We start from the raw sequence: 27,694 nt of genomic DNA, 5'->3' as shown, positions 1-27,694 counted from the left end.
TCAGGACACAAACAGGACGCAATTTGAGACATCTATTCAAATAAAAGCCCTGGAACCTTTCCCTTCTAGCTTTTCATAATTTAAGGACTCATCACAAATCTAAAAAGGTTCCAGTGTCTCACAAAGAATTCATCACCTCTGGAGTACAGACAGCCACAGTGAAGAGCTGCACACAGACTGCACACATAGTGTTATGTAAAAGTGGATATCTTTAAAAAAACAAACCATTTTTTAAAATCTGTAGATCAAAACAAAGCATGTCTTATTCCCTACAGGGTTTTCTTGCAACCCCTTCTTCAATTATTTGCACTAGGAGATGCTACAAATGGTATTAGTTACAATATACAGTCCACTGTCATCTTCTGGTCCAGCAGAAGAACCTGTCTCTCCGACGGATGCGAAACTGTTCATGTGAGCAGATCATCCTTAACAGCACAAATATGGTCAAGAAACTCATAGAGTTTATGGTTTTAATTTATAAAATTAAACCTGCCCCAGACAGGTAATACTGGTATGTAAGTTTGCCATCCCTGGGTTCTGTCAGACACGGGGTACTGAGGTGCTCAGAGCCGTCTCAGTCTGCAGCGCTGGGATCCTCCTGGCACATCAGACCCGAGATGCGAGGTGATGCATGCGAGAACGTGGGCGCACTCCTCACTTAACTCTGCAGAGCCCGCGACAAGGTAAGCTGCCACAACCTCCTTCATCTTGCCTGTTGACAAAAGGAACAATAGCTAGTCATCACTAGTTGCTAGAGCGTAATTCCAACTTTTAAAAAGCCCTAAAAATTAGATTTTTTCAATTTTTTTTTACTGGGTAATAAAAAATGCTTCACAAATAATAGATGTGGGATAAAGTTTGCAGTCTCTCTGTTAGCTACTGAATGCTTATGAGGGAGAAAGTTGTCTTATAATGCATAGTTCCTAAAATGTTATCCAGACACAGACCACCAATTTTCCTTTTCAATGTCCAGGATCTCATTACTTTAAAATCTTCATTAAAATATTATCTCTGAAAAGAATAACTTTTTATAGCATATTTTCTGGCTAAAAGTGCTGTATTGTCTCTCACACACACTGTACACAAGATACAGTGGTAAACAATTTAGAGAAATAATAAACAACTAACGAGCAAGAATCCAAAAGATTAGTAAATCACGTAAGTTTGGTGTAGAAATCTCTCTAACACATATTGGTCCTGTCCATTATGTATTGATAATAATTATTAATCATGACAACTAAAAACTCTTCATAAATGACTCACTGAATGGGCTTCACGGAACTGAGGGTCAGAAAAGACCATTGGATTATCTACTCTGATTTCCTGCCAATTACAAGTTTTCCTCTGTGAAGTCCAGCCACTTCAGTTTCTAGAAAACCAAACTTTTAGTATCACAGACTGAGAAAAAGAAAGATCAAGAATATGCCTTCTAGAAATATTTGCTGCAGAATAGGTAGAAAGAGAAGCAGAGGTATCTCTGGAGGGTGATTCATCTCCTCCTCAAGTAATCTCTAAATGGTGTCTATTGTTTTTTTTCTCAAGGACTAGAAGTAAAGACCAAAGTCATCTTATTGCTGGAATTTAGTGCTTTGTATTCTACCACAGGTATCTGACTATGTTCACCTATTTGTTTCACCAAGGCCATTCACAAAGCCAACACGTTTTAGTAAGGTTCAATCAATACTGACATGGGTAAAATTAGAAAACCTCTAATTGCTTTGATCTAATGTAACTACAGGAGTCACGCAATAAATTCCAGAACTAATGTTATGGGTTTTGTTACATACTGTAACATTTTGTGGCACTATCCAAAGTACTTTTTGTATGTAGAATTATTATCCCTGTCACTACCACATAGCTGGAAATCATTAAAGGAACAGGGTTAGCAGCTAATTCGAGAGATCGCTTCACCTGTGCCTGACCTATGTCATGCCTGCTGATGTTTGTCTAACCTGTTTTTAAACATCTGCAAGGATGAAGTTTCCATTAATTCTTCCTAAACAACCTATTCCAGGACTCAACTTTCCTTGACACTTCCATTTTCTTCCTGACACTTATACATAATCATCCTTGCTGAGATCTAAGCCTATTACTGCTTTCCTTTACCGACAGCATTCATGGCAGCAAAATCCCTTCCTCTTTAGTCATCCATTGCTATGTGAAGGCTGTTATCATGTCTTCCATTTTTCCTCCCATCTCTAGACTAAATAACCTTTCAACCTTTCCCTGAAGGCCCATGTGTTTCAGATCTTTGAGTCCAGTTTGCTCTCTTGTTGGATACTTGTTGAACTGTAGCTTCTGCAAATGAGTAAAGCTCTTTCAAATAGGCCTTATCAGTGCTGAGCGGAGTAAAATAATTACATTCTATGCTTTATTACTCTGCTTTCTGTAGCTTACAATAGTATTGGCCTTATTTGCAGCAGCAGAACACCACTGGTGCATGCTCAGCTTGGGATCACTATGACACCAGGTCTTTGCAGAACTTCTGCTTGGCCAGTTTCTTTCCATCTGTGCTTAGGTGCAGCAGATTATGTTGGGCTGTATGTACAACTCTGCACTTGCTGTGATTTAACTGCTGGAAAGCTAGTATTTTTTAGACTACTCCATTACTTTATCAAGGTCGTTTTTCAACTGCCTTGCTTCCAACATGCTTATTCTGCTCTGTGTATTTATTAAGTGTGCTTTCTAACTTTTCATCCAAGCTGTCAGTGAGAATACTGAATAATACTAGAACAAGGAAAAACACTTGCAGAATGGCGCTTAATGGTGTATCATTAAGAGCTGCTCTCTGCATATGGTTTCCAAATCATTTATGCCCTCACATAATAATAATTTATGCCAGCTCAGTTTTCCCAGTACACATGAGAATAGCAACAAACAAAATACTTTGTCATACAGTCTTGTTCAAATAAAGCAGATAATTCTAGTAAATATCTTTTGAAGTATTGTATACACTTTGAAAATGAAAGCATTATGGAGAAAGATTTCCAGTGAGAACAGAGTCTTGCTGACAATCTATTTTACATCCATATGGCTACTTTTATGAAGTATGTTTTCTACTGGAATATTGGTCAATTTAGGCCAGTGGAAGTCTTCCATTTAGGCTTAATGGAAGCCTTTTGCAGCCTCTTAAAATTGTGGTTTTTTTCAGTAACAAAGCAATACTGACAAAGTAATAAAGACATACCACTACAATACCTCCTTTGGAAATAAATAATTTGCACAGCTTCACAACACTCCAAGCTAGAAAACTGCTGTTTACTATTTATCTTGCATAAGTTCTTGATCAGAAACTGAATGAGGACTGCTGACACAAACAGGACTGACCGTACTGAGCCTTTCAAAGAAAGAATTACCATTTCCATTAATCTTTATCAAGATACAAGAGAAGTTGACAAACACAAGAGGCACAGATGACTCTTCTTACCTAATTTGGGTTATTTGGCAGACATTATCTACTCCTCACTCTATGATATATTCTGTTTATTTTATCTGAACTACTCACAAATGTGAAATAACTTGTTTCTGGAGGTGAAGACAGAGCCTCCAGTTCCTTCCAGTGATATGCAATACTGTCTTTTCAGTTCTGGACTGGAAGAATTGGAGGCCAGCAGAAGCTGAAATACAAGCTTAGTCAGTAAATAAAACACAAAGCTCTCCTTCAGTTAACAAGAATATTATTTGATTAATATTTAGGGAAGTATCTGATTGGATTTGCAGTGAAAAGAAGAGAGAAGCTGACTTCTGAAAAATACACAGTTACAGAGAGATAGCAGAATAAAAAGAACACACAAATACTTTTGACTTTCTCCAGTGGAAGAGAAGGAAACGGGAGAAGGAAAGACGGATGATCCACCCTGACCTAGGACCGCCTGTGACGTACAGCTTGTTGTCCAATTACTGAGGCAGAGAAGTACTCCCACAAAAAACTCTCATGTTACAGGAAGTCGAAAGTCCTGAGGCTGAGATAAACCAGATGTCTGTGCCTCTCTGAGAACACCTCTAGGGATTTTAAATTACAAAAATCTAAGAGACTTCACTGAGATACACAGACATCCAGATGCCAGCATTACCTTTGTCTTTTCGTCAGAGTCAGGGTTAGGATTTCCAACCTTTTCTGGGATCAAGACTTTTGCTAACAATGAAAAAGAAAGACAAATGCTTAGTCAGAAACATAGCTGAGAGAAAACCCAGGCAGCAGCTTGCTTAGGAGCAGAAAACTGATACCCTGTTGACATGGAAAGATAGACATGCCATGGCAACTTCTCTCTTGAAAGGTCATCGTTCTCTTTGCAGTCCAGAAATAAAATCTGCTCAGCTTGTCTACTTTGTAGGCAAGGAAAGACGAACTGCCAAGAATAGGACTCTGCTTTCTGTGCATTGGCATCATGACATGGTCATTCCCTGGTAGAGAAAAGAGGACAAAAGGGACTGTATTGTCCCTCTTGGTGGTTGAGCTGTCTCATCTCCGTGTGGATAAGCAAATCTGTTCTATGATATGGGAATGAGAAGCATGTGCTTCGAAAAGCCCTGAGCTCTAACACGTGGAAGGCATACTGCTTTGTTCCTTCAAGACCACTGAAATCTGTATATGAGGTCATCTGAGAGAGCTTCCCAAATCAGAGACACAGATCTGATGATATCCTTCTGTGGAAAAGGGAGGGAGGGGAGAGGCATTGGCCTGTTGGCACTGTCTTGGTCCTGCAAACAGAGTGAGAGGCATCTCAGAGGCCCAAATGTAGGCCAGGCCGAGCACAGCCAAAGTCTGCAATGTGTGAGGGAAAGCTGTACACGTGATATCAGAGGTACATCCCACCTGCGAGTAAAAGAGATGAAGAGGATGAGTTGATATTACTGGGACACAAAACCATCTAGGCTGGAAATCAAGACAATTCCTCTGCAGTAATTCTACAGTGGTCCAAACCCTTGTACAAAACCGCTGCATGGTTTTGAAACATTTTTTTCCTGAGTGACTGCTGCTTTTCTACAGTAGCTGAAGTTGTATACAGAGATGCGGTTCCAATGCACAGAAAATCTCTTCTTGCACTTCAGATGTGTGGAATGTTAGTCATTCCAGTCATCTGGAATGTGGTGAGGGGTCACTCACTTTACCTGGCTTCCATACCCAAGGATTGGACTCGGTATCTATGTATAGCTGTCTAGTGCTTTTTCAGATGCCCTAGCATGGGAACCATCAGGACATCTTTAACAGCACTAGACACAACTGTTCAGGCAAGGAAACCTGCAATAACTGTCATGTACCTAGCTGGAGTCATCTAGAGCCAGTCAATGATGGAAGGAGAATTTATGCCATGCTCGCCTAGGTATCTAACACAAGCAGCAGGAGCAGCCATAAGAGGTGTGTGGGTGTCCCACTCCCACTATTTAGCACTTGTTCTGTATTATAGAAACAAACCAGTCAGCTTTGCAGTGTGTTTTGCAAGGGTAAAGTTAAGTAAGAAGAGTCCCAGCTTTTTTTGTGGGTTTTTTTTTTTTTCAAAAGCAGAAATAGGAGTCTGTATATAAAACAGTGTAACATTAGTGCGTTGATTGACAGAAGGAAAACTGGTAACACTCTGTGTAATTAAGACTGAAGTTACTGAACAGAGATTAATCACAAATGCAAAACTTTTCCTGATGTCAGCAAGCAGCATAAAACCTACATAATTTAACGGCCTTTAAATTTCAGTGAAAGTTTATGGGTAGAGAGTAGATGATTGATAATTAAATACCTCAGTTCCTTGAAGTCAAATGTCTTAGCCTTTACAGTAAGGAAATGCTGATGATTGCATATACCTGCATTAAATTATGTAGCTCCTGTCCCTGATGTTAGAGAAGACATGATCAAGGTAATAATAATATTTGGAATTTCATGTGAAGTTATATATGTTGGTGTCATATCTAAAGAAGCAGTAGGAAATCTGAAAATTATGATGGTGTTTTATATGACTCAATCTAACGGGTTGTTTTTTTTGTGAAAAAGTGAGCAGTGATGTTCCATTTCTGAATTTCTGTATTATTGTTAATTTATAAAAGCAAATCAATAGGTGAACATTAAGTATAAGAATACACCTAAGAAAGAGTGCTGATATCATAAAGATATCAGGGATATAAGGATAAAGGGAAGTTACTATGTGCCAAATTCATGTGACACTTAATTACAATGGATAACAAAATCTCTACACTTTCAAAGAATTTATTTAGAAATATATAGTGTGACCTGATCTAGGTGCACCTGCTTTGGCAGGGTTGTTGGACTAGATGATCTCTAAAGGTCCCTTCCAGCCCCTACCATTCTATGATTCTATATTTTGAAATAACTATCAAGGATCTGCCAGTTTAACAATTACATGAAACAGCTTAAAATATGAGAAAACTCTAGACTAGACAGAAATAGTAGTATATACTATTCTTTAAAACAATTTTCAGTCATTAGAAGCAATCCTATATAACATGTTTTTCAAATTTGCTTAACTTTAAAACCTTTGCTGCATTGAATGTGGTGTTGCGTGTGGTACCAATTACAAATGACGAATCCAGTGGTACACTGCGCTCTGTAGTAAAGATACCAAGTATCTTTAAAGATACCAAGTGTAGTAAAGGGTACAAAGTGATAATCCAGTTGCCAGTCCTGCAAAATACAGGCTGAGACCCAGAAAAGTTTTAAGGGAGTGGTGCGAGTTCTGCACTGGAAAGTGAATTTCACAACCTTGCAGCTGGTTTCCCTGGTGTGTGACTGAAATGGTATGTATTGCACTGCATAAACCAACAACTGTAGCCACCTCTGACCACTTTCTTTCCCTGCTTTCAGGTAATCTGTGCCTGTACTTTTTCACTCTATACAACCTTCCTTCAGCAAGAATTCTGTAATCCAAACAATATCCTCATTGCAGCTGTGCAAACTCCAGCCAAACTCAGTCCTTGGCTTTATCAAATCCAGCGTTGTCAACTCTGGAGAGTTTCTTGTGAGCTCCATGATGTGGTGTTTTTCTGTAAAGCTGTTCCTTCTGAAGAGAGCTGCTCATGCAGGAATCTGAGTTTTCATCTTTTAGTTTATTTTCATATGCTCACAGACACGAAGAAAAGGTGTAAATTATGATTTTAGGTGCTGACAGGCTAAGAAGAGGCTGACAAAAACAGAAGGCAAAATAAAAGAGATTTCCAGAGCCTTAATTTTAAGATTTTAAAGCCAGTCTCAGAATTTTTGAACCCAGAATTTTTGAATGTTTGACATTTGCAAGGCAGGAAACATCCAAATCTGATGTTTTCCAGCCTTGCATGCTGAAGCAGTTATCCTGCTCTGCCTTGCCATGAGTGAGACAGAGATTTATGTTCATTTTAGGGTATGTCTGCACAGTTACGTGACTACATTTTGACCACGAGCCAACTTTTGACATACTTGCTAGAATACTTCATCTATGTTCAAGCCAAACAGTGCTCATCGGAGTGGCTACAATATGGCAGAGTATGTGAGTTGGAAACTGCAAACAACCCTTCAAGGTGTTAATGAAGAGCAGCCTTAATCTCTCCTCAGCTGTGCTTGACTATGGGAATGCTTCTGGTTTGCTTCAAGTCAAAGGCATATCCATGAAGACAGCAGGGGCAGTTCAGTCGAATGCTTTTGCACTGCACTGAAGCAGTGAGGATGGTGTCAAGAGCTGGCGTACATGGTGAGAGCATCCTCACCACACAGCCACATGTGTCTGGAGGAGAGCTGGGATTCAATAGCACGACTGCTCCTGCATCAGGCCTGTGGGACATCCTTAAACCAACCTGGACCTCTTTGCCTTGCAGGAGTTGGAGCAGCCTACAGGTGATTGTGACTGATTTAGGGAGCTGTTTACCACCAGGGTTGAGGTGAATGTAATTTGTCCCAAACTGCTGCTTTCCCTCTATGAGTCAGAGGGGAGGGGGGGCACGAGCACTCTCTGCTGGCATCTCTCTTGCCTGAGAAAGAGATTATGTCTTTTCCTGGTGAGAAAGGATCTTGGGGTATTGGTTGACAGCCAGCTGAATGTGAGCCAGTTGTGTGCCCAGGTGGCCAACAAGGCCATTAACATCCTGGCTTATATCAGAAATAGTGTGGCTAGCAGGACCAGGGAAGTGATTGTCACCTTGTACTAAGCGCTAGTGCATCTCAATATGTGTTCAGTTTTGGGCCCCTGTCTACAAGAAGGACATTGAGGTGCTGGAGCATGTCCAGAGCCTGGCAATGAAGCTGGTGAAAGGTCTAGAGCACAAGTCTTATAACTAGTGGCTGAGGGAACTGGGGTTATTTAGCCTGGAGGAGGCTGAGGGGAAACACGATCACTCATTGTAGCTGGAGGTTTTGATTGGAGATTAGGAAGACCTTTTTCACTGAGACGGTTGTTAAGTCACTGGAACAGGCTGCCCAGGGAGGTGTTGGAGTAACTATCCCTGGAGATATTTAAAAGATGTGTAGATAAGGTGCCAAGGGATGTGATTTAATGGTGGGCTTGGTAATGTTAGGTTAGTGGTTGGACTCAATGATCTTAAAGGTCTTTTCCAACCAAAACAATTCTATGAGTTCTATGACAAGCAGGTCAGGTGCTGCTGTCTCCTAGCTGTGAGGCTGGTGTGTTCCCATAATTAGTTGCACTGGGACTTCTACAACAAGGTGACCCATCAGTGGATGAGGGAAAGGCTGTGGATGTGGTCTTCCTGAACTTAAACCTTCAACACTGTCTCCCACAGCATCCTCCTGGAGAAACTGGCTGTCCATGGCTTGAATGGACCATAGCTGCATGGCCGAGCCCAGAGAGTCGTAGTCAATGAAGTTAAATCCAATTGGTGGGTAGTCACCAGTGGTGTTCCCCAGGGCACGGTGCTGGGGCCTGTTCTCTTTAATGATAAAGGCACTGATAACTTCACTATATCTACCAGAAATACCTTGCTTGATGTGGAAAGGTACTCATCTACAGCTACCCGCTAGAGTTTTACCAGTCTGCAGAACCAATGTGTTTGTGGTGTCTACATGCCCTCCTAGTGTTTAAGAATTGTGTCTTCTACTTGGCTTCAGCCATGTTGTGGAGACCATCACCTTCCTTTCCACGTGCCCTTTGCAGTTGCCACTCTTAAGTGGAAGTACAACTTCCAACAGCTGCAGTGCAGGAATTGCTTCCCTAGTCAATTAGATTTGTATTAATAACTATGAAAAGTGAACTTCGCAGCCTAGAGCTTCTCTCAAAGATCCTGAAAATTGCTTGAAAACACTAGTCTACATTTAAATGTCATTCCTTACATTTATCTTTAAACAACTTTATTTTAGGTCCAAGTTACAATCTGTCGTTACTTGTGGTTTCTCTGTGACCTTAGCTGCTAGTGATCAGAAAGCCAATTCCAGCACTGATTCTGTGTCAGGCCTGGCACTAAAAATATTCTGGCAACTCTAATTACAATTCAGAAATTACGTAAACAGAACGTCTCTTACTCCCATACTCTTGTTATTCTATAAATATCTCTGTATTGATGGTAGATCCATCCAGAACTAAAATAAGCAAAAGACATTCTTTCTGTAGATCTTTTCAGATCTTTCAGATCATTAACTCCATTTTCCAGTCAGCTGTCTCTGCAAATTTTAAAAGCACTGATTGACTCTCTATTGGTGTTACCACGCATCCATTGCAGTTATTCCAATCAAATACCACAACACATTACAAATGCCTCAGATAATCATTATGATGCAACAGAGTCTCAGGGCATAGGCAAAGCTCTTGCACTTGTTGAAGACTATCGGCTGCTTTTATGTCACCTACCATCTCTCAGCAATTTACTATTAAATCCACACTGGAGGTTTAAGTGGATGAACTGTTGAATCAGTTTTGTTTTTACATTCACTTATATTACATCTTATAACACCTAAATGTAGCTCTTAAGAAAACACCCAAATCTTTAATATCCTTCTTAAAAAACAATTGAAATACCTTCTGTATAAATAATTATGATAATTAGAAAAATACTTAAATAAGCAGTATGATTCATACTACTGCAAGAACCGAAAGAAATATTAATGGGAAAGGCAAGAGAATTTATTATTTTATCAGCTACTGAGCCCATTTTTCTGAAATACAGACCCAGGCACTCTTCATGTCAACACAGAAACATCTTCATCACCGCTATTCTTTTGCATTAACTCTGCTAAAGACTTTGATGTGTTTTCAAACAATGGTAGTTGCATTCACTTGATATCACTGCTTTTAAAATGATCCCTTTTGTGCATGCTCACTTCTAAAATCTTGTGAAGTTCCAAAGTCGTCAGGCATTCAATAATAGGTCCTTAAAAATCTTCATCTTTTTCAAACATACTATTATCAGTCGACACCATTTTTTCAAGAAATGTGAAAGTAAAGTAAACTGAATGACAGTTGTCCGAAGACATTTTTTTTTCCTAAAAAAGACAATCACAAGAGCTACAGTCTTTGTTCCTCTGCTCCATAACAGACCACCCAATCTACAGAAAGTTATCTATCAGCTCCAGTCAGCAAAGGAACGCAGCCTGCTCTGGATGCCAAATTTCTCCAGAGAGCAACACAGCCAAATTCATATAATTCCTGTTCACCGAAGGATTGAAACCAGAAATATTCTCGTTAATTACTATAATCTTTTCTTACTGTAACTACCACCAGCATTTCTGAAGAGATCTGACCTTATGCAAAGCATGCAAATATATTAACAAGTTGTTTGAGGCAGATAAACTTTGGAGAATAGTTGGTTTCTAATTAGATTAAGATGTCAAGAATATTAAATTCAAAAAGAAGCTGAAGGACCTAAATTTTACCCTGAAGACGTATTCTATTTCTTCTTTTGAACAAAAATTCAGCAAAAAGGAAAATTCCTTTAATGTAAGCAAAGCTTTTAGTAAACAAAACAAGGCATTTTTTTAGGATGTATTAAAAAGAACAATCTCAGTGACAAAATAACATTTTTCAAAAAACAAATGGGATAGAAAAATCTTGCTATCTGTACTTCATTAGTAATTCTGCTTTTAGAAAAGGAACCATTATATATCTTTTTTCTAATTGCAGAAGATGTTTCTGCAGCGATCCAAACAGCTGGAAAAATACATATACTGCAGAGAAAAATGCATCTGACCAGAAGTAAATACATACAAAATAATGGAGATTCTTCAGTGACAAGGCTTAATCAATCCAAAGAGAACTTTATAACCATAGTTACTTTAATTGTTGAGTTCCTACATATGTGGGCATAAGGCTGGTGAGATATAATATTCACCTAAAATATATACTTATTATATTTCTTAAACAGGAAAATTGAGTCTGGTGCCTTTAAATACAATGACTTTGGAGATTCTTAAGAGCATAGAAGAATTTCCAAAAATGTCATTTGTAAAGGTTTTTTGGGTTTTTTTTGGTGAGTTCAAGTGCTGCCAAATATTTTTACCACTAAAGAAATGCTATTTCAGCTGCATTTGAGCAGAGTAATAGTGGTAGCTAATGGCCTATTCAGTTAATCATAGTTATTCACTCCCTGGAAATGCCTGAGAATATAATAAATGATTTGTTTTCTTTACGGACTCTGAAATTTCAGCCATTATATAATATCCATGATATATAACGCATCAGTACGAATACAAACCGAATCCAAAACCACTATCCTAAAGTAATTCTAATACTTGGAGCCTCCAAAGAAAGAAAAACGTGGTTGTTACCCACAGAACTACGGAAATAGCAGTGATAGCAGAGTAAGAAATGGCTATAAAGTTCTGGTTTAACTAAAATGTGGCCATTTGTCATCCATTTACAGAGGTCTGAAATAACTACTACAGGACTCTTTTTTTAAACAAGGAAAACAAGAAACAAGCTCAAACAGCTGAACTGCACACATGCAATTTTTTTTCCTAAAGGAAAAAAATGCTGCAGAAGTAGAGTTGCAGTTTGGCTCATAAGAGACAGATCAACCATAAAGTTTTCACTCTGAAAACAACGCTTTCATTGGGTGCTCTACCAATATTGGATTTATCACGTTAACCTCTTTTTTTTTACATCCATATAGGTTGTAGAAGTCCCTGTGAGACTTAGCTCTGCTTTGTTTGCTGCTCAGGGAAGATTATATTTATTAACACTGCATATTGACTACTTGTCACAAGGGTGACATGGTAGCTGGTAGTGCCTCATTTCTTTGTGTTTGCCATTATACTGATGAGACACAGGACTCCTTGAAGTTTCATCAGGAAGTTTCTTTCAGATGTATTTTTTAAAGTGGCAGAATGCATTTAAAAGAATGTTAGGCTTCTGAAGTGAGCAAAGGTTGTGCTTTGGAGTTGCAATTGCTTTGCAAAAAGGATTAGATTACTAGCTCATAAAAATATTTCCCTAGCTACTTCAAGAAGCAAAGGCAACCTCTGAAATAGTCTTCTGGTGACTTCCTGGTTGGAAGAACTCCTCTACGAAAGCACACAAAAATTCAAAAGGCTTTCAAAATTAGAATACGGACAAAGTGTGGTATTTTACTTCTCCTGGAGAAAAAGGTAGTCAGTTATCTGCTGAAGAAGCAATTTGGCAGACCATAAGGTGATAAAGGACACTACAGACCTAGTGGTGTTCTAGCTTTAACTTCAGTTTTGTGGAACTGTTAATGTAGTGGTGAAAAGTAAATGAAAGTGATTACAATCCAACAGATTTTATGATTCCTAGAAAACAAAGAACAGTAAATTCTAGGGGAGTGCAGGGAATGCAGCCACAGCCAGCTCCAGGGAATAATCCAGGATGCCCCCAGGCAAAGACAATCTAAGGGGTGAAAAGTTCAGAAGAAAGGACAAGTTTACAAAAGGGCAGTGTTGAAGGCACAGTTGGAAATTAATCCAGTGCAGAGTAAGTAAGGAGCACACTATACCAGGAGATATTTAATTATCTTAAAATCCCAAAGGAGTAGTTTAAAACATCAGTAAGTACAAATGGCTTAGCATGTTGGGAGAACTGCAAAGAACTCACTATGAAAAGACATGGGGAAATGAAAGAATATGAAATGTAAGAAAAAACCCTGGAAGTGTGTCAGAAAAAGAAATGCAGCACAGAAAAACCTTGCCAGTTCAAAATATGCTCTGCCTGAGAGAACTGTTCCTGCGGCCTGCAGCTCTTTGCAGGCCAATTTAGCATCTGAGTGTTGCATTTGGTGGCTGAAATGTTGGCTACCTTGAATTGTAGGCTGCCACAAGGACAAGCAGAGAAAAGTTTGGCTAGATCTTACAACTTAACTGCTGCTTGCTCACCAGATAGGTGAGCACAACCAAAGACCTTTCTCAAAACAAGCTAGTTGTAATTCTCATGTCTTTAAGCATCTGGTACTTTGATGATAAGAGATTTGTAAAATCTGATGTGATATGAAACTAGTTGAGGTTGCATGCACTTTACAAGACTGGATTAGAATTCACCATGATCGCATTAACTTGGATGAAAGTTCTGAAATTCAGTGTAAATTACCATAGAAGGATAACTCAAGTGCACAAGTACAGAAAAGAGACTTGCTAGGCAGCTGTACTGCAGAAGAGGATCTGCAGGGGAGTTAGAAGCTGTCTGTAAGCAAATTATAAATCAGGATGAGATCCAGCTGCAAAAAAAAAGGCAGCCTGATATATATTCATAGTAATACTATAAGCAATGAAGTAATTCCTTCTCCCCTACCAGCAGTGGTAAGGACTTGACTGCATTACTGTGTCCAGTTCTGCCAACCAGGCTGTTGGAGGAAGAAGACTGTTGGAGGGAGTCCAGGTAAAAGCCACAAAAAATGACAACAGATGTATAACAAGAGAAGGTTGAAAGAATAAGACAGTTTAGTCTAGAAAAAGCAAAGACTAAGAGACGACATGATAACATATTTAAAATATGTAAAAGTTTGTTATGAGTAAAGGACAGTGACTAATTGTTCTCCATGTCTACCATGTGTAAGACAAGACTTATGCAGTTGTGTAGAAAAGCTTTCTAATGCAAGGAAAATCAGCCCAGAAGCAGGTTATCTACAAGTATTACATCTAATGCTGCCATAAGAAATCCTGTTTGACCAACCTGACAGCCTTCTGTGAGTGCATAACCGACTGGCTAGATGAGGGGAGAGCAGTGGATGTCATCTACCTTGTCTTCAGCAAGGCTTTTAACACTGTCTCCCATAACATCCTCATCAGAAAGCTCAGGCAGTGTGGCTTGGATGAGTGGACAGTGAGGTGGATCAAGAGCTGGCTGAATGACAGAGCCCAGAGGGTGGTGATCAATGGCACAGAATCGAGTTGGAGGCCTGTGGCCAGTGGAGTTCCACAGGGATCAATTCTGGGGCCAGTCTTGTTCAACATCTTCATCAACAACCTGGATGAGGGGACAGAGTGTACCCTCAGCAAGTTGGCTGATGACACCAAACTGGGAGGACTGGCTGATTCCCCAGAAGGCTGAGCTGCCATTCAGCGGGATCTCGACCAGCTTGAGAGTTGGGCAGAGAGGAACCTCATGAGGTTCAACAAGGACAAGTGCAGAGTCCTGCATCTGAGGAGGAACAACCCCATGCACCAGTACAGGCTGGGGATTGACCTGCTGGGGAACAGCTCTGCAGAGAGACACCTGGGAGTCCGGCTTGATAATAAACTAACCATGAGCCAGCAACGTGCCCTCGTGGCCAAGAAGGTCAATGGCATCCTGGGATGCATCAAGAAGAGTGTGGCCAGCAGGTCAAGGGAGGTTCTTCTCCCCCTCTACTCTGCCCTGATGAGGCCTCATCTGGAGTCCTGTGTTCAGTTCTGGGCTCCTCAGCTCAAGAGGGACAGAGAACTGCTGGAGAGAGTCCAGCCCAGGGCCACCAAGATGATCAGGGAATGTGAGCATTTTTCATATAAGGAAAGGCTGCAGGAACTGGGGCTGTTCAGTCTGGAGAAGAGGAGACTGAGGGGGGATCTTATTAATATTTACAAATACCTAAAGGGTGGGTGTCAGGAGGTTGGGACATCCCTTTTTTCTATGGCAGCTAGCAACAGGACAAGGGGTAATGGGATGAAGCTGGAACATAAAAAGTTCCACTTAAATATAAGAAAAAACTATTTTACTGTGAGGGTGACGGAGCAGTGGCACAGGCTGCCCAGAGGGGTTGTGGAGTCTCCTTCCTTGGAGGTCTTCAAGACTCACCTGGACTTGTTCCTATGCAACTTTATCTAGGTGGCTCTGCTTCTGCAGAGTGGTTGGACTAGATGATCTCTAAAGTTCCCTTCCAACCCCACCATTCTATGATTCTATGAAGAAGCGGTGGAAACACTTGAAATTTCGACACCTGTCAAGATGAGGAGAGGTATCCTTGATTCTCCCTGAGTGTAGGTGAACAGCCCAGGTGATCCCATCCAGCCTTACATCTCATGCTTAGACACAGAAACAAGGCACAGATCAGAGCTTTCCATCAAAGAGACTAAATACAATGATACACACACAACTGTCATTTGTCTTGAGACGCTTGCCAGGAAGGATGGAGCCTGCAGGACAAGGGATGGATCTCCGAAATCCATTTAGCTAATTAACTTAATTGTCTGGAAGCAGCAGAGCGCATCAGCTCAGTTACTGCTGCATCCTCTTTTACTTGTTTAACATGCTTATGGATCAGTTCTACCTTTATTTGCTCCACTTTTGCTGCCAACAGCCCTTTTCACTGGTTTACAGGCACTGTTACAGAGTAATTAGGTAAACATCCCTGTGTAGCCATTAGAGAAATGAGTTGAACAAGCTCTAAAATACACAGTGCTGAGGCCCTAGTGATGCCTGGCAGGGATCAGGCTGGTCATGAAGGTGATAGCTACATAGGCAAATGGTTTGCAGAGGCAAAAGGGTGATAAACCACGAGCTTGTGCCATGGAGAGTCCCACTACGCAGGGACAGTAGGCAGCCACACGTGTCGAATTTGCACCAGGGTGGGTGAGCTGTTCTGCAGCGCAAGGCTGGCACGGGCCAGCCGCCCTGGCCACCAGCAGGACCTGTTCATGGCTGCTTGGGAAAATAAGGCCAGAATCTTCAGTATGATAGGAAGATGGAAGGACAGCCTTTATTGGGGGAACATAAGGGTGAAGTCCTTCAGTTTCGTGGCCTCTAGAGGAATCTGAGAAGCAATGATCAGGGAAATGGGGCACAAAAGGTCCTATCTGCTCACAGAATGGCGAGTCTGAGCACACAGACCCTCAAAGCAGCTTCACCACCCAGTGTGCTGGTGGATTCACATGTCTCTTATTACTATTAATGTTTTTTTGTTAAGAAGTGTAAAATTCAACTGAAGTTAACAGGGATTTTCCAAAAGAATTCCAGACATAAGCTAGTGAGCAGGACTCATTGATTCACAGAGGAAGAGGCCTCAGGGTCAGAAGGTGCCATTGGTGTATGTGTACAGAAGCCTTGTGCAGTGACAACAGGACATGAACTTGAAGCTTTCCTAGTGGAGCAAATCCCTTTTCCAAACTACAGCATGTGAAATCAAAGTGCAGAGTGAAACATATCCACTTTTCTTGTCAGTATCTTAACCTCAAAGAAAATTATCTATAAAACCAAATTAATCTCCATTAAAAAATAAAATAAAACGGAGATCAATGCAAACATAGACAAAGGTCTGCTCTTATGCTTGACTGCTTGTAAAGACTGGATGATGTGCTGTGTACACTGAAATTTTCTTCTCACATGACAACACAGACTATAGCTCTTGCCCTGGGAAAATCAAATTCATAGATAAATGGGCTTTAACAGATGCTGTCAATTACTTAACTGTTCTTTCTCCTTTTCTGTCCACTCTAACAACTTTCTGAAAAACTTCCTCAGGTTAGAATAAATAAGTTCATACTTTAAGTACTTTTAATGATGATTTACATGAAATTCCTGGTATGACACCAAAATAACTGTAATTAACATTAGTTTTCACTTACAAATGCAGATAACTAAGCAGACTATATAGTTTACAGAATCAGATTTGAGTGTTTTAATTGTCTCTGCATGGAAAAAAAAACCCAAAATAACACAATGTAAAAGAAATAGTACAATATTGATACAGAAATGTTTGTAACACAACATCCTGATTACCTTCTATTCCTTTTCAAATGTACTGAGGCACATTAACATTTGATTGCCTAATTCCCTTCTGAGAGATGCACTTTAATTCTAGAAACACCAGCAAAACAACACTCCTAAGAATTTATTTCCTCCTTTGATTCCTCAGTCACTCTAGAGCCTCTATGGATCACGTTTGCATGGGTAACGATGACTCATTAACAACAATAAATCTGAAGGTGAGTTATCTATAAAATGATGTAGCCAAGTGAGCCATTGTCAATTTCCAGAAAATATCTCCTTTTCTTCATTTTGTAAGATTGCCCTACTGGGCATCCACTTCAGCCTCATCACTGAATGCTGGCACCAGCTAAATGCTGTCAAAGTAGCAAATATTCCTCTTTCTGCTATGTATCATGTCACTTTTAGATTGCTGCAAGTTGAGCAATTACTACAGACTTTATGGAGGCATAAACACAGAAGAAACTACGCTAACTAGGGACTGAGAATACAGAAAAGAAACATGAGCTTCCAAGGACAGAAAAGTTGCCTGTAACTTTCCAAATTACATCCTTGTCTTTCTTAAACGGTTCAGTGAAAATCTCTCTGAAAGCACAGATGTTAAACGAGAAGGCATTACAAAGCTTCCCATTAAAAACAGTGGTAGCAGGGCCCAGGTCTGTTCCTAGCATTTCTGTTATGAAATCTAATATACGCATTCTTCAGCTAAAAGATCACACTCAAAACAGGTAAGAGAAAGAATTTTTAAAAAGGAAATACTACCATTAGTCCTTTATCATGAATGGAAACCCAAGGCACTGAGACAAGATGCAGTCAGTTTGCTATAGCACCAAAAGCCTACAGTGAGGCACACGAGATCTCTGAAGAACTTCAGAGTACTCAATCCAGCTGACATTCAACTACAACTCATATAATGGATATTTTCCTGTGAATTAGTGATATATATGACAGGGTGTCAACACAGGGAGAAATGTGTGAATCCCCTGACTTTTCTGAAATAATGTCATTGATGTGTTTAAAAGAGAGCCTGAGATCCTTTCTAACAAGAAATATAGTGGGAATGATTCTCATCTAACATGTGAAGTGTATAGCATAGAAACAAGAGCACATTAGTCAAAATACCCAGGTGATGAGATATAGTAGGAAGGAGAAAAAAAAGATGCCACAGGGGATCAAGATTTATGGAAGTTAATGTACTTTACCCTGATCTCTGCAAACCAAGGAGAAAGAAGGAATCTGCAAAAACTCAGCAGGCATAACATTCTAACCATCACCATAAAATCCATTATTTTTGCTGGTTTATTTTACAAATATATTAGCATGACAGCTTGAAATAGTACATTTGTATAACTGGCCATGATTCAAACGCAGCCTTTTTTAGCATTGTACTTCAACTATTTCAAGTGAAAATCTTTCGACATACAGTTAAGTACTGGCTTAAATGCCCTGAGAACTGAGGTGATGGTGTGCGAAACAGTTGGGCAGTTCTAGAAGAAAGAGAAGCTTGAACATAAGAGACATTATACTTTGTGGGAAGAGACAGGAAAATCCAATATGAAAGGTTATGTAAGTGCATATTTATAGGCACACATGGAATGCTTATTCTGTGATAATCTAATCATATATAGGCTGATTTCAGCCCAAATACACAGAATCTTACACAGAATTACACAGAATCTCAAGGGCTGGAAGGGAATTTGAAAGATCACCCAGTCCAAACCCCTGCCAGAGCAGGACCACCTAGAGTAGGTCACAGAGGAACTCGTCCAGGTGGGTTTTGAATGTCTTCAGAGAAGGAGACTCAATAATCCATCTGGGCAGCCTGTGCCAGTGGTCCACCACCCTCACAGGGAAAAAAATTCTTCCTTGTATTTCTTTGGAACCTCTTGTGTTCCAGCTTATACCTATTGCCCCTTGACCTATCATTGGAAATCATTGAGAACAGGCTGGTTCCATCCTCCTGACACCCACCCTTTACATATTTGTAAATATTAATGAGATAAGCCCCTAATCTCCTCTTCTCCAAGCTGAAGAGCCCCAGCTCCCTCAGCCTTTCATCATAGGGGAGACACTCCACTCCCTTCTTCATCTTGGTGGCCCTGCACTGAACTCTCTCCAGCAGCTCCTTGTCCTTCTTGAACTGAGGGGCATATATACCAGGAGCTATCAAACATTTTGATTCAAAACTGCTTTACTTCCCAGGTGCAATTCCATCAGGATTTACACCCACCAGATGGTGAACAAAACTTGTGGTTTTATACTGTGTTCTGTATCACACTCCGGATGAAGAGATGCCTCAAAGGACAGGAAAAATGGACTTGCATAACCTCTGAGACTGAAATTATTATTTTTAGTACTGAAGGCCAGATTGCCATGTCTTGTAATTCATTACTTTTCATAGTTATACAATTATAAACTAAAGAAACTTGATAAAGGTAGGAGCATTTTTTTTTTCCTGTGCTGAAAAAAAGATTTGTCAAGAGTGAAGAATACAAAGCCATTTTCATATCCTGCAAGGCAAAATTAAACTATTACGGCAGAAGAGTCCTTTTTTAATGTGATGACACATTGATTTTTGGAGACAATTACAATGCAGCTTTATTTTGTGTAGCAACTTCCATACAAACCATGTCTTTCTTTGCGTCCTCTTTTGCTTAAACAGTGCAGTAATTCAATAATAGTTTCAAAGTTCATATAAAATAAAATCAGATAAGGAGACAAATTAAGGATGCGTAGCTACTTACATCTAAATCCTGAATGTCCAATAGACACTTAAAAGTGCTGTAAATTTTACTCTGTTTAAAGGAGTCAAGCTATGTATCATACTGAACTAAAAGCAGTCAGACACTAGGAAAACTGTAATTAAAAGTTCAGGATCTGGGTAGTAACCCGAGCTGATAAACACTCATTTATAGGTAATAAAAGATGGTTTAATACACAAAAATAACTAAAAAAACCTAAAACCTGTCTCAGTTAAAAATCTTGTAGCCTAGAATACATACTTGTCTTATGAAAACCTAATTAAAAGCCCAGCAAGTTCTTATATTTCACTAATGAAAAATCTGCCTTAATGCTTCTATCTAAAATTTGAAGTGCTGCTGATGGGAGGAAGGAGAATCTCAAGGAATGATTTTTGAAAGATAACGCACAGAATATTTCAGAGGATTTAACTCCTTTATGTGAAATACTTCAAAATTCACCAAAGGTAACTCCATCAAATATAAGCTCGCTGGTGAGAGGGTGGCTTCTGTGTAACATTTTCCTAACTTTTAACATCAGACTCTGGGAAACCAACCCAGTTTCATGAATTGTCAGGCTTTTTAAAAATGAGAACAGCATTGCTCATTATAGCATGAAAAAAATTATTTCATTAGAAAAACAAAACCAAACAAGAAGTCTCACAAGCTCATCTACTTTGAACCACAATGTCAGGAAAACAGAAACCTGGGAAGCAGAAGCACGAACTGAACAAAAGGACAAACTAGTGCTGTATTTTAACACACTAGCGTTAAAACTTGATTAAACTAGCTTTATCAATCATGCTTACATCAAGTAAGTAAATTATTGAGTTTACGTATGGTTTTTAAACTCATTATCTTTACAACTGTTGTTTACATTATTTTCTGTTTCTCCATATTTACCTTATTTATACCTTTTCATGTAGCTACAACTGCAACCATACCCTCACATTTGTTTAAATTTAGGCACGTAAGAAATTCCAGTTATTCTAATCAGACAAGTCATATTTTCATGTGCTCTGCTGGATTAGTATCCAGATGCTTAAATTTCATAGGAATCGTAAAAAGGAGTGGTTAAAGCAAACAACACAATCAGTGACGAAAGCAGTCCAAAGCACTTTTCAAAGTATTAATGAGAAATCAAATGCATTACTGTGAGGGTGATGGAGTAGCGGCACAGGCTGCCCAGAGAGGTTGTAGAGTCTCCTTTCTTGGAGGTCTTCAAGACCCGCTTGGACATGTTCCTATGTGACCTGATCTAGGCTGACCTGCCTCTGCAGGGGGGGTGGTCTAGATGATCTCTAAAGGTCCCTTCCAACCCCTACCATTCTGTGATTCTATGTCTAAATGAGCACTCTCGCAGCTGATCATGTTTCCAATGGACATATTCTACTGCATTATTTTTATGCTCTCTCTTTTTGTCAGCATTGTTCTATAACCTTTTCAAATGTGATTTGATCTTGGAAACAACCAAGGATGAAATAAAAATGTAGAAAAGAAGGCAGGACAGCTTTAAATTACATACAGTATTTAAGTAATACATAATCATTGTTTTCAGATGGTCATTACTGAAACATTAGATGCAGAAAGCAACTGTGCAATCAATAGCTACCACAACAATATCCATCCCATCCACCATCAGCTTAACACATAAGAATGAAGGAAAAAACATACTACCTGCTCTACAACAGTAGCATAATTTGAACTCACAGGAACGAGCAATAAATTATCTTCAGTTCATTGACGTGCCCTTTGACAGGGAATGTACTAATAATTTTTAAACCATCATTACTAGGGGAGAATCTAATCTAACTGTAAATACTTCACTTAGACTAAATTCTACCCCAAGGTTATTTCCTTATCTACCTGTTCATATACTTGGGCAGTATAGCCTTTTTCCAGTTATTGAAACAAACTCTCTTGAAGTGAGTATGGATGGATGCTGATCATGAGGCAGAGGCAACAGCTTAGACTCAGCTCCCTGGGCAGTTTAAAAAGTGCCTTCCTCACTGTCCTGAGGGGCTGCATAAGCATCTGCTCCTGAGAGTAGTGCTGACAGGCCAGTTCATCACAGGAGATTACTGAGTGCCTTTTTTTTTTAAGTTAGTGTCTCCAGTCATGTTGGTATTAAGTATTTAAACTAACTTTAGAATAGTTTTTGTTGTTGTGGTTAGGGATATAGAACAAGCCTGGAGCAACAATAGGGAGCCACAGTGCCCTGATAGCCACAACAAGTAATGCAGATCCTTTTCTGTGTAAGTTGCTTTTGTACTTTCAAAATACAAATACAAGATCACATTTTCAGATTAGCAGTATAAAATACACACATTTTATAGAAGACATACATTGCTCCTGCTCTCAAAATCTCATTCCTTTTCTAGGCAGTAAAAAGTTCGCCATGTTGGAGATTGAGAATTGGATACAACAATGAGTAATTTTGTTGACTCCTTCCGAATGATAGTATGATTTCTCCTGGGTCTGTCAGATTTTTATAAGCATCTTAAAAGAAAGATAGAAGGGCTGTAAAATAAAATGAGAAGCCGTAGTTTTTTCAAGGTTCGTCAATTGCCAGGAGAGCTGTTTCTCAGCAGGACCACTCTGGGATTTTGTGTTTCTTTGAAACTCCTTTGAGAAACACAGCCTTGCCGGGGCTTTTGTTACAGGCATGCCCACTGGCCATGAACAGCAGTAGGGGCAGTGGCTTGTAACCACATGACACAAGCATGTGAAGAAGTATTTTCTTGATACTTGAAGTATTTTTTAAGTAAGTTGACCTTTGAAAACTGATATTGCTCAGTTAGAAGTACACCCTCCCCTGGAAAACCCCAGGGAAAACTTGCCATTTATTCTAACATGAATGAGAACTTCCTGTACTCACATTTACTTGGTGAGCAAAGAGGTAGACAGATGACTTCCTCGTTCCTTCCCACCCTGCCAATATGGCAACCTGCGACTTTCCCGCGATAGCCCACATATCAAATATGGGTGACAGAGCTGCTGAGCTGCCACACCCACAGCATAGGCACATGGAGCAGGAAAGGAGTCACTGTGTTGAAAGTGCTCCTCTGGTGCTGTGACCTGACACAGGGACATGGGAACCTCAGGTCTAGCACTTACAACAGCAACGTAAAACATAATGAAGTAAAACTACTTTTAGCAACACTGTTTAGGTTGAAATTTCTTTAGTTTTTAAGTTAAACTGTTTAAATCAGCAAATCAGAAGAGTATTTTTATTATTTTTGAACTTTTTTTTCCATTTGTCTTTGTTGGTTTTGGCTTTTTTTTTTTCCCCCCCCTCTGTAGCCAGGCTTACTCTTACTAAAATAACCACCTAAACATCCTGATTTGGAATTAAATAGAATCATTGCTGGTATATCAACATAAATTTGTTTAGCAATGATACAAGTTTAATACATATTCAGAAACTGATTTTATATATCCAAGAGAATTATAAATACCATGTATCTGATTTTCAAGATGTTAATTTTTAGTTACCTTCAAGTCTCAGACTTTGCATTGCTGTACAGTCATTATTTGCAAATGATATTGGAAGACCCAATCAAATTTCTATTTGCTTTGTAGTCATCTATGCAATGAAGTTTTCCTTTTGCTTCACACAGGTAACAGAGTTTTCCTTTGGTACATCTGTAAGTATTCCTTCCTCTGCCATATGAACAAAGTAACTGTAAAAAAGTGCATCCATCTCTTTATTCCCCTGACTCTGTTGTGCAGAGTGGCCTTTATGCTCTCCTGTTACATATGTTGCTGCTGTGCTTCTCCACCCAAGCTGTCTCTGAAGTCATCCCACTTGCCACCTTTCCAGCTACTATTCACTAAATATTCAACTGCTGCTTCTGTTTTGTCACAACAGGAGCTGGATAACCTGATCTAGGAAATACGAAGTTGAGAGACTTTTCCTTCTCTCGGCTACAAGAGGAGTGTGGAAGTATAGCTCTTGACAGGAGGAAGGGATCATGTGAGATTTCACCACACTGACATGCCTTCAGTAACACAGTGGTAAGACTGTAAAGGTGTAGAAGAATCCCACACAGACAAGTGACACTGTAAAGTTACAAATGGCACAGCTGCCACCTTCAGCTCTACACACAGGGAGACCTATCCAGATGTGCATGCTGGACATACTGCATTACTCTGATACAGGTAATTCAAGCAGCAATCAAATAGCATAACCTCTACCAGATCAAAACTGGGCATTGCTGCGTGGGAAGTACTCTTTGCATCTTTCACATAAGTGATTCTAGCAAGAGTAAAAGGACTTACATAAGTTTCCTCTTCTGCCAATATAAATAAAACTGAAAAAATGTCTTTCTCCTATTGTTAAGGATAAATTAGGATTTCTGTTAATAGATTCACTGAAAAAAAAGTCTACTAATTTGGGTTTTTTTTAAGCAACAGTTGTAAAATATATCTTATTGAATGTATATTTGACCAAACTGAAAGTGTGTTTAAAAGTCCAAAGAGGTGTAAAACCAGAGTCTCTTTTACTTCCTTCCTTACATTCATAGTAAAAAACATAATTTAATCCCTACTGTGTAGCTGCAGAGAATATTATAACTACTTTGTTCTTGAACAGACTGAGAAGACATTCACTGCAGTATTGGGGGGGTGGGGAGCAGTAGGAACAGAAACAACTAAAGCTTTAGGGAAGAACAGTGAAATGTCTTGATAAAAAGATAAATAAGAAATTAGTCACAACTAAGATTATAATATGAAAATCTCTTTCACATTTCAATATTGTAAGAGTCAAACTATGAGTTGCTCTTGATGCACTGAATACAACACACTGTGAAAAACAGAAATACAAAATCCAAATAGCACTCCAGTAACACTGGAATAAGCAAACTAGTGTTGATAACAACACTCTTATGAAGGCAAATCTCAACTGACTCAAACTCTACTCATATTGATTTCATTACAAATGAGATTAAGATTTTAGTAAAGCAAAGCAATGAGCATCTTCCTTATGAGGAGAGGCTGCGGGAACTGGGGCTGTTTAGTATACAGAAGAGAAGACTGAGGGGGGATCTTATTAATATTTACAAATATCTAAACAGCGAATGTCAGGAGGTTGGGGCATCCCCCTTTTCTATGGTATCTAGCAAGGGGTAATGGGATGAAGCTGGAACACAAAAAGTTCCACTTAAACATAAGAAAAATCTATTTCACTGTGAGGGTGACAGAGTCCTGGTACAGGCTTCCCAGGGAGGATGTGGAGCCTCCTTCCCTGGAGGTTTTCAAGAGTCACCTGGATGCGTTCCTGTGAGACCTGATCTAGGTGGACCTGCTTCTGCAGGGGGATTGGACTAGATGATCTCTAAAGGTCCCTTCCAATCCCTACCATTCTATGATTATATGATAGCAGACCTCAAATCACTTGCCCCCTTAGATGCAATCACCCCCTTCTATCACCCCTCCTCCCAACCACTGCAGGCTGGTAAAAATGAGACTAACAGTAAGTTGGTAGAAATAACATTACATGTTAAATGCAGTGTACTTGCAACTAGATGTTGCATTTCCTTGCAGAAGTCACGTTGTTCTGTGAGAATATCCCCCAGTTAAAGACATCATGGGCTTCAGCTACCTTACCAGCATCAGAGCCTTCTTTGAGGCTGAAAAGGTGTTTATCGGGGGGGGGGGGGGAAGGCAAAAAGCAGACAGCATTACATAGCTCATGAGCTACCTAAGTCATTCGTTTCCACCTTGTGCATCTCAGACACCAGTGGATTATGATTTAGAGTGAGGAAGAAAGCATCTAAGGGAAGTGAACATCACCACAAGTAGACTGAAATATGCTGTCTGGCATTAAAGAGAACAATTAACTTAAAAATATTTAGAGTGATCTCACTGGGCTGAAGAGGCTTCAAAACTTGAGTCTACACCAGCTATCAAAATCAAGGTTCTCTAGGGCTGGTTTGATGTTTTCCTATCTCTACAAGGACAATCAGCTGAGGGGTGAAAGGAAGAGCATAGGACAATGCCTGTAAATCCGCAAGAAAAGGTTTTTACAGCAACTGCAGTTTTGGGTTTCTGATTTTACCCAAGACCTACGAAAATAAGACTCAGCTAGAATGATGAAAGATTTTTCTTACAAGTAATAATACAAAGATTCATTCTTTTAAATCCTTATGATCCAAAGTAAGAAATTTAATTACAATGTAACTCAGCTAGAAATGAGCTTGGCCTGCTACAAATAAGCGAAAATCAAGTTACATTTGATACAATGATCTTGATTCCAACAAGATGCTGGAAAAACATGTTCTTGAAAGAAGTTACAAATAGGAGAAATTACAAAGCAGAAACATGTTAATAGGAAATTGAGCTAATAACTGTATTTCAGTGATTTATGGCAGGCTAAGTCACAGAATTAGGCACTTACTCTAACAAACAAGTACAAGAAACCCCGATAGCCAGATATAAGAGTAAAATCAAACATAGGATAAAAGTACTTGACTATGGGACACAAAAAGTATCCTTCAAAGTGGTATTATGGAACTGTATCATACTAATGATAAATGTATATTAATGTTTACATTTTGAAATTCAACTAGATTTTTTCCCTTCCCTTCCTTAAGATGGTCCTTACATTAGGGCCACCTAGTGCCACAGCTACATGTTAAACTTGTAAAGACTCTTTTATGTCTTAGCAAATAGTACCTATGTCATATTTTACATTAAGCTATATTTTTATGTCAAGCTACTAAATCAAGGCTCTTCAGAGGGACATGGACAGGCTGGAGTGATGGGCAAAGGCCAATTGCAAGAGTTTCAAAAAGGCAAGATGCTGGGTCCTGCACTTAGGCCACAACAATCCCATGCAATGACACAGGCTTGGGGATGTATGGGGAGAAATCTGCCTGGAGGAAAAGGAACTTGGGGTGTTAACTGACAGCCATCTGAATCTCAGACAGCAGTGTACCCAGGTAGCCAAGAAGGCCAATGACATCCTGGTTGGTATTAGAAACAGTGTGTCCAGCAGGACCTAGGAGGTGATTGTGTCCTTGTACTTAGGTCTGCTGAGGCTGCACCTTGAATACTATGTTCAGTTTTGGGCCTCTCACTACAAGAAGGACACTGAGGTGCTGGAGCATGTCCAGAGATGAGCAACAAAGCTGGTGAATAGTCTAGAGAACAGGTCTGACAAGGAGCAGATGAGGGAGCTGTGGATGTTTAGCCTAGAGAAGAAGGGTCTGAGAGGAGATACAATCACTTTTTACAACTATAAGAAGGGCAGTTGTAGTGAGGTGTTGATCTCTTCTCTCCAGTAATGAATGACAGAACACAAGAAAATGGGCTCAAGTTGCACCACAGGAAGTTTAGATTGGACATTAGGAAGAACATTTTCACCAAAATGCTTACTAAGCATTGCAATGGGCTGCCCAGGAAGGTGGTGGAGGTATTTAAAAGATGTGTAGATAAGATGCTGAAGGATATGGTTTAGTTTAGCGACAGGCTTGGCAGTGTGAGCTCAGCAGTTGGACTTGATGATCTTAAAGGTCTTTTCCAACTATAACAATTCTATGACTCTATGAAACTGTATATAAAATGTGATTATGTTTTCAATAAACTCGAAGTATTTAATATTATTAAATACTAATACATATATACTTTTCACACTGTATGATATATCCACTATCATGATACATTCATTATTTATTAAAATAGAGTGTATAATGGCAATGGTTTCATTAAGAAATCTTTCAGATGAGTGTAGTAAAATAAAAACTATCCATGTTGGGCAAATTTGTAACTGATGAAAGCCAAAGGACTGTCTTATTCATTAGATTTCATCACATAAATGACCAAACACTATGCAATAAAATTTCTTAAGCATTCACAGCATTTTTGACAGGACTGATGTTAGAGACTGGTTTAGAGGTGAAAATG

At 39.4% G+C, this 27,694-nt stretch overlaps 1 protein-coding gene across 2 annotated transcripts in view; it reads right to left on the bottom strand.

The window, feature by feature from the left end:
- Nucleotides 1-456: 456 nt before the first annotated feature.
- SCAF8 (SR-related CTD associated factor 8) overlaps nucleotides 457-27,694 on the bottom strand; it is a 94,143-nt gene continuing 66,905 nt past the window's right edge. For both annotated transcript variants that reach the window (XR_009818102.1, XM_061989011.1), the window contains exon 21: nucleotides 457-712. The gene's annotated coding sequence lies outside the window, so the exon portion shown is untranslated. The remainder of the gene's footprint in view (nucleotides 713-27,694) is intronic.

The sequence above is a fragment of the Colius striatus genome, chromosome 2 (assembly GCF_028858725.1).
Source record: "Colius striatus isolate bColStr4 chromosome 2, bColStr4.1.hap1, whole genome shotgun sequence".
Taxonomy (NCBI): domain Eukaryota; kingdom Metazoa; phylum Chordata; class Aves; order Coliiformes; family Coliidae; genus Colius; species Colius striatus.
The sequence above is the reverse complement of the archived record's forward strand: the minus strand, read 5'-3'. Positions and strand labels throughout refer to the sequence as shown.